We start from the raw sequence: 12,942 nt of genomic DNA on the forward strand, positions 1-12,942 counted from the left end.
GACTCAGTCTGGATCAGTCCATGACGTATGTGCATGAATTATCAACATCACTATTTGGCTACTGACAGTAAAGCTTCCTACTTAGGTTTGTCTTCCCTCATCTATATAGCAGGGTTAGTCAAGCTGTAGACACTATCTGAATCATATCATAGAACACAGGAGTAATTATTGAAGTGAGTAAATGCATCAAAATACTTTTACTATTTCCATTTGGGCAAGACTATAATTTGTGGACGAACCAATCAGATATAAGATTACAGGTCTTGTATTGTGGCGAGAAATTCATTCATTCATTTGTCTGAATAGCATATTTTTGGCATTTTAGCTGATGTCAGTTCGTGATTAAAACCATGAATTGAATCCCTATCCCTAACCATTAACCATAAACCGTTAATCATAATTGTAATTCCTCACCCTGGTTTATAACCCTCATTTGGTCCTAGTTAGTAGGTGGACTTTTTCAAGGTCACTTTAGCGTCTCTTCAAGGTCGTCCATAAATAATAGTCTCACCGGAAACACTTGTAAAATGTAATTATAAACGGACCATTAAAAATAAGTTATGAAAGGAGCCACAAAAATAAACGTAAACAGTAAAATGTAACGCATTACTGCTTTTGTAAACACTTTAAACGTTTTTAAGTATAGTAATATTGTAGTGAACGAGAACGCCAGTGAGTACAACCGGATGTAATTGAATATAATATTACAGAATCTCATAGGAAAATCTGAGAACCATACAGTAAATACTCCGTTTGCAAAATATCAGTCCCAGACTTCATTGTTGTTTCGTTTCCATATTATTCATTCTCTGTTCTCATTCTCTCCTCTTTGATCTTCTTAACCTTCTACCCCCAAGCATTTCACTTTCGATTGATGATACATACTACTTATATCTGTCGACATCAGTAGCACATATCACAATTTGATTCATCCTACAAATAAATATCTATGATCAGAAGGGGATTTTCTGGAGATTTGAGTAGTTTTTTTATATAATTGAAATCATGAGTCAATTGAAGCTAGACCACCATGGAAAACCTGGAATTACTGGAAGGCCGTTTCGTTCCATTGTGGGACTCCTCATCAGTGCGTATCCAAGATCCTGCCTCGCGAGATTCGAAACTGATAGATCCTTGATTCAAATCTCTGGGTTCAAATTCTGACTAAATAGTCATCGCATTGCGTCGTGTGTTGATTGAAATTAAAATATTGACCAATAAGTTCTAGTATTGTTCTTGTAGTGACTTACTTTTATGAATAGAACACGATTGGCATTACGGAAGCAATCATTATTATAACCATTTTTACCATTGATTGTTTTACTGTACCTTATTGTGTAAGTGTACCAAAGATGCACTTCCTTTCGTTGTCTGTAAACCTCCACGAACTCGGATACGCTCGGTAGTTCGGCTTGTAAACTTTGGCACGATCTCGGTATTCTTTCGATACTACGAGATCGCCAACAAGTATATCTTATTACAACTGTCAAATACCTTCTAGTTTTTGGCCTACGGAGGGATCTATTTCGATACCTGGCACGTAATCATGTTCCTTTCATCATAAGCTTCGTTTTGACCCATAGACTATTACTGTACGATTTACCATTCCTGAGTTATACCCAGTCTATTAATTACTGTCTCCCACATTCACAAACACATTTGGCTAAATCTTGTACAAATGTTGTTTCCTATTTTATGGTACGATGTGGTCTGTCTGGTTGGTACATAAACCCAGTATGTTTTGAAATAAATGATTCATATTTCAGAAGCTGAGATTGGTGTTCTGGACGTAACTGGCTGGACTAGGCAGAAGGTAGGACCGACAAGTACTCTAGACTGCTCGTACGGTCTCTGTGTACCATTGGTCCTATGGATAATTCGCTGCTTTCTAATTGGCGGTCTGATCACGTCATACGTTAACAGGGCATCCACTCGGCCGCAAGTTATAACAATTCCCACTGTTAACACACAAATAATGTTATGGTTAGTTAACTTTTAAGTACACAACCATGTTAATGATCTTGTAGTGTTAGGCAAACTTCCGGACAGATCAGTTTATTCACTCTTATTGAGTCACGTTTTGACCTTGTTAAATATTCACTTAGCAACCTTGACTGTTTTTATATGATCGTGTGGGAGTGTATTGCTTATCCTATTCATCACATATTTATAACTTAGTTTCGATCTGACTATTGTAGTGAAGAAGAACATGAGTGGGGACAATGGAATGTATTTGGACACAAAATTACAGAATATCCCACTAAAATCTGACAATCATATAGTAAATAGTTAATTTGCAAACTATCAATCAATTGTCTCAATCTTGACTGTTCCTTCTGCAAATATCAGTCACTCGTGTCCGACTTCATTGTTCATGCATTTTCATTCCAATTGCGTTCCTTTCCCGTCCTATCCTTATCGATCTTCTACTGAAATACATTCCATGCCCGACCACCGTTATATACTACTTATGTGGATATAAGTAGCCAACACCACACTATAAATATCGATTAACACTTGATTAAATCGAGTTGGCTCACACGCCTTCTCCATCATATGTCATTTAGCTTCACTCTCTTCTCTTTGCTTCATTCCTCTGAATGTCTGTTCAAATCAATGAGTGCATGTAATATACACTGAAAGCCGAGTTTCGTCATTCAATAAAGCGATTCATATCGATAGTTTTATACGAGAATTAACGATATGTACATGTCAACATCAGTGATTCATAAGATCCAAATAGAGTCAGATAAGGGTCTCACAAAACTGATGAGCCCATCTAATTGACATTAATGTGAATGACCCCACTAAAGACTTAAAATCCCTTTTTCAATGTAACTTTAAATTGTATCAACTAAATGATTTTGTATCTGTAAATAATCCCACAAAATCAATAGCTCTTTAAGTGCTCGACATTGGATGCTGACCACATTGTTTAAGTGGACTTGTGTAACTGAAGGCTTTCGGTCATGCATCCGTACCAGATCACGTTTCGATTCAGCGTTGGACATAGCTCCTACGTTTCACTAGCCAGATCAGAGTAAACGCTTCTCGATATATTGATAACGTATCAGATATATCTTTCCTACCTCTTCTCGTCTGACTTCTGATTTACATTGGTTGGGGAAAGCTTCGAATATAGAAGGTGTTACTGGTAGCTAGTGCAATAACTAGAAAACTAGTCGTATCTTCATTTGGTCGATTGACCAGTCTCAGTAATTTTCTTCTCTTTTTTACATCTACTAGGCTGATCTGTCTCTCTTTTTTTGGTACAAAACGTTTTAAATATACCATCTATATTGTCATGTTAACTGAGTATGTCAGTGAATGATTTGGTCAATTTTTCCAAAACATCCTCCCTATCTCTTTATATGTATATATCTGTATGTGTATCTAGACTTCCTCTACAAAATGAATGTAATTAGAGGGGGAAAAAAACAAAGGTTTACTGATATGAAATTGTACCTATTAGTTAATTAGATACATTAAATGAATATCTCTTCGAACTATCTACATGTTTTCTGACTATCAGTCATATGGGAAGTTTTTTTTGGAGTTACATAGAAAATTACTTGTAAATTGTATGATAATGGTAAATTCATGAAATAAAAATATACTTACTGACTGACTTACTGACGCTTGTTCATCCTCGTGGAGAAGGATAGGTCACCCAAAACCATTCTCTATCCAAACACTGTCCTACACAATCCTTCCCAATAGTTATTAATCGTTTTCATATCTGCTTACCATTCTGGACGTTATGTGTTCTTCGGTCTTTCTTGTTTTCCGTTTCCCTTCACGATTCCAAATAAGCGCTTGCCTGGTGATGCAGTTTGGTGATCTACTCAATGTATATTCCATCAACCCCTAACATCTTTTCCAAATTTCTTCTTCAGCTGGAGGTTGGTTTATTATCTCCCATAAAAGATTGTTGCTGATAGTATCCGACCAACCGAAATTGAGTATCTTGAGTAGAAAATTGTTTATAAATACTTGTACTTGTATATCACCAGGTCCTGCTTCTTTCCCACCCTCTATTTGTCTGATGTTCATCGTGATTTCTTCGATCGTTGGTAAAGTGACATCTATAAGAAGGTCTGTAGGTTCTGTTTCAATATCCGGTGGATTCAATGAAGCTGGTCTATTTGAGAGTTACTCAAAGTATACATATATAAATAGTGTTTTTACAATAAAAGTATAGAATAATTATAGATAAATTGTTAATAACAAATAATTTATGGAATAGTTATTTGTAATATATAATTAATTCAAAACGTGAGTTAATTGAAGCTAGACCACCACCAGAGAAAACCTGGAAGAACTGGATGGCCGTTTCGTCCCGTCGTGGGACTCCTCAGCAGTGCGCATCCACGATCTCGCCTCACGAGATTCGAACCCAGGACCTACCAGTCTCGCGCCAGAGCACTTAACCGATAGACCATCGGATGAAAATACTAAATCTCCACAAAACCCCTTCTGAATATACAAATAAGTTTCAATATTTATTGAAGATTGAACATTCCGAGTAAAGTTCTCATTGTTAAAAGTATCAATGGCTAGTGTTCTAAAAATATTCAGGTTAATTAAACATTTTTTTCTCTTTACATTTCTCAAATAATTTGTAGACTTTAATAAGGGTTTAAATTCACTTGGTATGGTTTGTTTGAATCTTCCTATTAATGTTTAGGACTGCAATCGATCATCAGTCTCTTATTGGCATATGTGCATACTGTGCGTATTGCCTCGACATAGCCTTAATTCACAATCATATTAAGCAAAGATAGATAGTAGCTCACAATGAGATCCAAGACGTGAGTTTCGTCCTATTCGGGACTCGTCAGCTGGAGGTACCTGTATCTCAGGGTTGATGTTCACTCTGGGACTCGGCCTCAGTACCGTTCACTTCAAACGACAAAACGTTATCCACTTAGCTACTGAGTCCTGATAGCCACTTGGTTGTGCAATGAGGTGAATTTTAAATTCACTTGGTATTGCTTGGTTGAATTTTCCCATCGATGTTTAGGACTGCAATCGATAATCAGTCTCTTACTGGCAAATGTGCATACTATGAACATCAACTCTGAAATGCAGGTAAATGCAGCTGACAAGTCCTAAACAGGATGAAACGCGAGCCTCTATCCATCTTTGCTTTTTAATAAGGGTTTTGTTTATTCTTAATAAGTTGATTACTAGTAACTACAAATAGATAATAATCTCAATAGATTTAGCATCATAGAAACGAGCTATTTAAGTTCTCTCTCGAATTAATTTGTTTATTCCATTTAAACCATATTCAATAAATGAATAGTATTATATTAACCGCTAGAATCAAACCCCCCCTCCCCCCACCACCATTATTTACATCTTATTAAAGATAATGGTAGCTGAGAAGTTTTTCAACTTTTGTTTATTAATTGAAAGCGTGAGTCAATTGAAGCTAGACCGCCACCATGGAAAATCTGGAAGCACTGGATGGCCGTTTCGTCCTATTGTGGAACTCTTCGCTTTCAACTATGAAAATACTAAATTTCCATACAAAACCCCCCTCTGTTGTTTACTACTCTTTAATTTTTTTCTTTTTTTTAAAAAAAATTGTTTTTCAATTTACTGAATGAATGAATGAATTAGGTGAATACACTTAGCGAAATGTACATTTAAACTAAAATATTGTTATCCTATTTAATTGACTACTTTAATTGAATACTACTTAAATAATTTTGTTAATCTATAATTGAATTTTTAAAAATTAATTTCATATTTCAGAAAGGGTTTTGTGGAGATTTCAGCATTTTCATAGTTGATAGCGTGGAGTTCAAACCACGTCTGCTGTGAGATATCAACTCACTGAAGACAATTGGTGAACGGTTGCTAAACATTGTGGATTAGTTGAAGTTAGACGTTAACACCATCGGATGCCGGCCGGCTCAGTGGTCTATCGGTTAAGTGTTCTGGCGCGAGACTGGTAGGTCCTAGGTTCGAATCCCGCGAGGCGGGATCGTGGATGCGTACTGCTGAGGAGTCCCATAATAGGACGAAACGGCCGTCTAGTGCTTCCAGGTTTCCCATGGTGGTCTAGCTCCAATTGACTCATGATTTCAACTATGAAAACTCCATATTTAACACTTTTATAAACTGTTTATTTCTATGAGAAAAAACTATACCGATTGAAATATAAGTATAGTTAGTTGAGTAATCTGAGTAAAATACAAAAACCATACTATGATACACTATTTGCAAAATGTTCTTCAATTGCTTCAGGCTTCATTGTTCCTGGATTTCCACACAAGTTGCTTTTTATTTCTGTTCTTCTCTCCTTGATCTTCTCAATCTTCTGCTGTCAGATATTCTATTCCTTACTCACCATATATACTACTTACGTCGATATAAGTAGCTCACACCACACTCGTCTCCCCATCTTAATAAGCTGTTCTCACAATCTTTCTGATCGCCGTAACATTGTCTCCTTTGGTGTTGTTTGTGACTCGTGCTCATGACGTTCTTGAAACCATCTCTGTAGTTGACTGGCATTTACACGCTTCTGCTTGTCTTCTCTCCGGATCGTGTAAACTGAGCCGCGTCTCTCCGTGATAATGTACGGTCCCTCCCATTTCGGGATCAGCTTTCCTGACCCTGGTCCCCCTTCAATGTTACCTTTCCGTTCTCTACACTTTACCAGGTCCCCCACTCTAAAAGGCTTCCACGCCCTTCTCTGCTGTTCCGCCTTCTTTACGTCTGATATTTGTTTCTTTTTCACGTTCTTTATTGTCTCCGTCCTCTCTTTCCTTAATCTTGTTGTTGTCCACTTCTGTTGTTGTGGCCACGTCTTATTATGCATCGGAAGTCGTGGCTGTCTACCATACATAAGTAGGAAAGGTGATTTCTTGGTTGTTCCTTGTATAGAGGCACGATGCGCCAGCAAAATTAGTGGTAGCTCTTTCTCCCAATTCCCTCCTTTAAATGCTAACCATTCCTTTAATGTCCGGTTGTTTCTTTCTGTAAGCTCATTCGTCTGAGGGTGATACGAGGTAGTTCGTATCCTCTTGATGCCGAACTGCTTTAAACGGGCCTTAAACTCGTCACTTTCAAAACAGGGACCCTGGTCGGTTAGTATCATCTTCGGTATTCCGTGACCCGCTACAATATGTCGGATTACTACTTCGGTCACTGCTTTTGCCCGCTGGTCTGCAATCGGTACAACGTCGACCCAAATAACAAATATTATGGAAAGATGACAATAAAATCTGGATTGCTCAAACACCAGTTGAATATAACCATTATTTTGCTTGAAATCATGAATTGATTGATGTTAAACCAATATTGAAAACCTGGAAGTACTGGACGGCCATTTTGTCTTAGTATGGGACTCCTCAGCAGAGCGTATCCACGAGTTCTAATGAGAAGCCGTGACCAGTGGAGCTAATCCATGTAAGGTAGAGACAAGTATCTACCTCAGTACAATGGAAGATGGTCGTGCAATTGTGTGGATTGGTCAAGGCTAGACATTAACACCACTATATGCCGTCTCAGTGGTCTAATGGTTAGCCATTCATGCATCAGATTGAAGGTCCTGAGTTCTAATTCCGCTGGCAAGATCGTCGATGAACACTGATGAGGAAGAAACGGCCATCCAATGCTTCCAGATTTTCCATGTTGATCTAGCTTCAGTTGACATCTCCACAAAATCGCCTTCTAAAAATATTACTTAGTTTCTAAACATTTAATTTAAGTAGTCAATGAATATTTATAGAAATTAAATGTTGAATTATCATTCTATCTGTTCATTTTTAAAAAAAAACTATGTGTAGGCAGGTTGTTACAACTACCGGTTACAATACACTTCAGTAATTGTAACCGTACCATTGCTCCAAAGTATGAAGAGTATAATAAATATATGTCTTAGCATTATACTAAGGATCTTAAAGCTATAAAATATAAACTATAGGATTTTAATTTGTTCACCGGAGGTTGATATAATTTCCGTTAAGCTAAGTGATTCTAAATTCTATACTATGAAAAAACAGTTAGGAGTACATACTACTCAGAGTAGTAGTAGTAGTAGTAGTAGTATTGAAATAGATTTTTTTCTAGTTTTTTTCTCTTGTATTTTAAACAACAGTTAAACTTGATACTTAGATTTTAGTTTTGTTGACTATTGAGGAAACTAAAAAAAAAGAAACCTGTCTCCTATAATCCATATAGTTTAAGTGTTTTTCAAATGACTTAATAACTATTTTATTGTTTAAATTCACTTTAGTATTACTTGTTTGAATCTTCTCATTGATGTTTAGGACTGCAACTGGTCGGTCACTTATTGGTATATGGCATTTGAAGCGAAAAAAAGAACAATCTTGTTCAATAGCTGTTTTGTTTATTGTATCTTATGTATTAACGTGATTTGTACTACTGTAATGAACGAGAACACAAGTGGGGATAATCGAATGGGATGCGAACCGCTGAGGACTCTTATACTAGGACGAAACGGCCACCCATTGCTTTCAGGTTTTCCATAGTGGTCTAGCTTCAATTGACTCATGATTTCAACTATGAAAATACTGAAATCTACACAAAACCCCTTCTGATCCATTATGTAATTATATATTAGTAAACTATATTGTTTATAGTATATAAACACCAAAGATAATAAGATAGTTTGAAGTGGATCATGTATTTACTAAGTATAGTAGTATAGTTATGAAAGAAGAGAAGAATATTTCGGGAATGGTTTATTCGTAATTCAAATAACATGGAGACAGATTAAATGAAGCAAACTGGCGCCAAGTTAAGTATAGTTACAATCACTATAAAAATGATAATAATAAGTAGAGTGGTCGTCAGTTTAATTTAGAATATGAAGTACTCATGTAAAGTATATATATTAAATTAGGTAAATTATGATTGAACTAACGAAACGATAAATTAGCAATAATAAGTAACAATAATGCAGGAGAAAAGGACCAGTGTAGCAGCAGCCTTAGCAGCAGTAGGTCTCAATATAAACAAAGGGAAAAGAGAGACTGTCCGATACAATACAACATGCACCAATCGAATTACACTTGATGGAGAAGCTTTGGGGAGTGTGAAAACATTTACATATCTGGGCAGCATCATTGATGAACACGGTGGATCTAATGCAGATGTGAGGGTGAGGATCGGCAAAGCAAGAGCAGCATATTTACAACTGAAAACATCTAGAACTCAAAACAATTGTCAACCAACACCAAGATCAGAATTTCCAATACAAATATCAAGACAGTTCTACTGTATGGGGCGGAGACGTGGAGAACTACAAAAGCCATCATCCAGAAGATACAAGAGTTAATAAAGGGTTGTCTACGCAAGATACTTCGGATTCGTTGACCAGACACTATCAGCAACAGGTTACTGTGGGAGACAACAAACCACATTCCAGTGGAGGAAGAAATCAGGAAGACGTGCTGAAAGTGGGTAGGATACACATTGACGAATGCACCGAACTGCATCACAAGACAAACTCTCACATGGAATCCTGAAGGTCAAAGGAGAAGAGGAAGAACAAAGAACACATTACGCCGAGAAATGGAGACAGACATGAGAAGAATGATCAAAAACTGGATAGAACTAGAAAGGAAGGCGGAGGACAGAGTGGGTCGGAGAATGCCGGTCGGTGGCCTATGCTCGATTGGGAATAACAGGCGTAAGTAAGTAAGTAGGTAACAACAGTCTCAATTGGTCATGTTTATACGTACGAGGAAAAACGGCGAATCCTAATATGGTGGAGAAGATTCGTGGATCAGGTGGATGATTTCGTTGGAGTTTTGTTCTTTGAACTGGATGGTTTGGTCGTGGAACTTGCATTGTGCTTCTGAACGACATCATCAGCCCAAACTTCAAGTAGAAGCTTGTGCTGATGATATCGTTTAGAAGAACAATGCAAGCTCCACGACTAAACCATCCAGTTCAGAGAACAAAACTCTATCAAAAACGGTGCATACTAGAAAGTTGGCAAAGATGGAATCTTTAGGCTAAGACTTTTAATTTCATGAGTTGGTTTGCAAAAAATTTAAGCGTTTTTACTGTAGACTAATAACCGACGGTGATCAATTGAAAATCATAGAGATTTAGATAATTGTTACACATGAGTTTGTAACCTCTCCTTAGCGCATAGTTACCAGATTGAAAATGCAATGCTTGCCGTAAAAACATGATATCAGTTGACAAATGACTTCGATTTTAGTAGATTGACGTCTCAGTTTTAGTTATTAATTGGAGACTCATTACATCATTCCTGAAGTTTTATATGTTTTGACATGTTACGGATTCTTAATGGAAATTGACTTACTGTAAGATTTCGAGATCATAAGTTCTACGAGGTGTGAGTTTTTAGGTGTAGGAAGAAGTAAATGTAACCTCGGATTGAAAAAATTTTTCGAATGATTTAGGGAAGCCTTTGTAAAATCAGGATTTTGCAACCAACTCTATCCTGAGCGGTGATTTCAAGTTGTACTGAAGTGCTATTCATTCTTTTGATGTCTTCCTCCGATTTTCTGTTATTTTCTTTTCTTCGGTCTGTCTCTTTTCCTTTTGCTTTGATGATTTCAAGTTAAAGCATGCCTTATAATACAGTTTGATGACTTCCGTAAAGTATGACCTATCCACCGCCAGCTTTTGTTGCTGATTATTTTTTTGAATCTTTCCATTGATGTTTACGACTGCAATTAATCAGTCTCTTATTAGCATATGTGCATCTTGTATGGATTGATTCGATATTGCCTTCAGTCTCAAGCATTATAAGTTGAGATTATGGTGGCTAGCAGTGGAGTCCTATTAGGGACTAGTCAGCGGGATGTACTTGGATCCTAGATTTGATGTTCAAGAAATGAGTACAAAAATGAAATAAAATTCGTTTCGGTTCACTATTTTGACAAGTCGGACCGTGATTTTCAGTTTTTCGTGTCAAACAGTGTGAAGCTGTCAAACTAATCTAGACTCCAGTTACTTACAGCTTTACTATTCAAGCAGTGGATTATTTCAATCAGGATAAAATAGTATACGAAAAAATTGGTCACTAATTAACAGATAATGTCACAGTGAAGATTTAAGGTTTAATCAAATTTTATGAACTAAACATTAATTCTTATTTCAAGGTACCCATAGCCAGACTATAATTTATGGATGAACCAATCACGTATAAGATAACGAGTCTTGAATTTTGGAGAGAAATTCATTCACAGAAAGGGTTTTGTGGAGATTTCAGTATTTTCATAGTTGAAATCATGAGTCTGTTGAAGCTAGACCACCATGGAAAACCTGGAAGCAGCGGACGGCCGTTTCGTCCTATTATGGGACTCATCAGTAGTGCGCATCCACGATCCCGAACTCGCGAGATTCGAACCCAGGATCTATCAGTCTCGCGCCAGGGCGCCTAACCATTGAGTCGGTATCCGATGGTGTTAATGTCTAACTCCAACCAATCCACGAAGTTGAGCAACCGTTCACCAATTGTCTCTAGTGAGTTCCTATCTCACACCAGACAAGGTTGAATTCCACTGGTCACTGCTTCTCACTAGAACTTCAGGAAGTACCTATCGAAGTCAGTCATCCATTTGACTAAATACCGTCTTGACATTTTAGTTGATGTCATTTTGTAATGAAAACCATAAATCTAATCCCTATCCCTAACCATCAATTATAAATGACAATCCTTATCCTTCACACAAATTGAGAAAACCCTCATTTAGCCCTATTCAATAGGTGAACATTCTCAAATTCACTTTAGCTTTTCTCAAAAGTTGTCCATAAATTATAGTCCCATCGTACCCATTCATTCAATATCATATAGACAGCACTTATTTAAATGGTTCTATTCAATTAATTACTTTAACTTACTTACTTACGCCTGTTACTCCCAATCGAGCATAGGCCACAGACCAGCATTCTCCAACCCACTCTGTCCTAGTCCTTTTTCTCTAGTTCTATCCAATTTTTGTTCATTCTTCTGATGTCTGTCTCCATTTCACGTCGTAATGTGTTCTTTGTTCTTCCTCTTCTCCTTTGGCCTCCAGGATTCCATGTGAGGGCTTGTGTTGTGACGCAGGTTGGTGCATTCGTCAATGTATGTCATATCCACTTCCAGCACTTGTTTAATGATCGCATTAATTACTTAGATCAATAGACTCTTATCACTTTTCGTTTTAAAGGGCGAACAAAAAACTCATTTACAACTGGTAAAACATTTTCTCTACTTGAAAAACTTATATTAAATGTTAATTATTCTTCCAATAAAATAGCTAATTTTGAATGATACAAACAGTCAGTCAATCAGTCAGTCAATCAAAGCGTAGAACTTCGTACGTTCTTACATCAGTTCGAGTTGTCATACCATATTAACACAGAGATGCAGTTGTCGATTTAAACGACTCTTCATTAATTCATATTTATATTTAAAAAAGAGATAGTCATTCTATTTTATAAACTTTATTTACTCTAAATTCATTTAGTATTGGTTGTTTGAATCTTCCCATCGATGTGTTAGGACTGCAACTGGTCAGTCTTTAATTGGTATATGTGCATACTGTGCGTATTGCCTCGATATTTCCTGAAGTCACAAGTTTTATAAGCAAAGATGGATAGTGGCTAGTAGTGGAATCCAGTTTGACACGCATTTCGTCCTATTTGAAACTAGTAGGTTCAAGTCACAGAGTGAATATCAACTCTGAGATACAGGACATCCAGCTGACGAGTCCGAAATAGGACGAAACTCACGTCCTGGATTCTACTGCTAGCCACTTTCCATCTTTGCTTAACAATAATAGTTTGTTAATTGTGTTTTTACTCCATTATCTCTTTATTAACAATTAATTGTTACCATCGCTATTATTACTATTATTATTACCATTACTAATGTTACTATTACCATTATTATTACTATTATTATTACCATTGCTATTACTATTATTATTATCC

Source organism: Schistosoma mansoni, chromosome 4 (genome assembly GCF_000237925.1).
Source record: "Schistosoma mansoni strain Puerto Rico chromosome 4, complete genome".
In the NCBI taxonomy this organism is placed as follows: domain Eukaryota; kingdom Metazoa; phylum Platyhelminthes; class Trematoda; order Strigeidida; family Schistosomatidae; genus Schistosoma; species Schistosoma mansoni.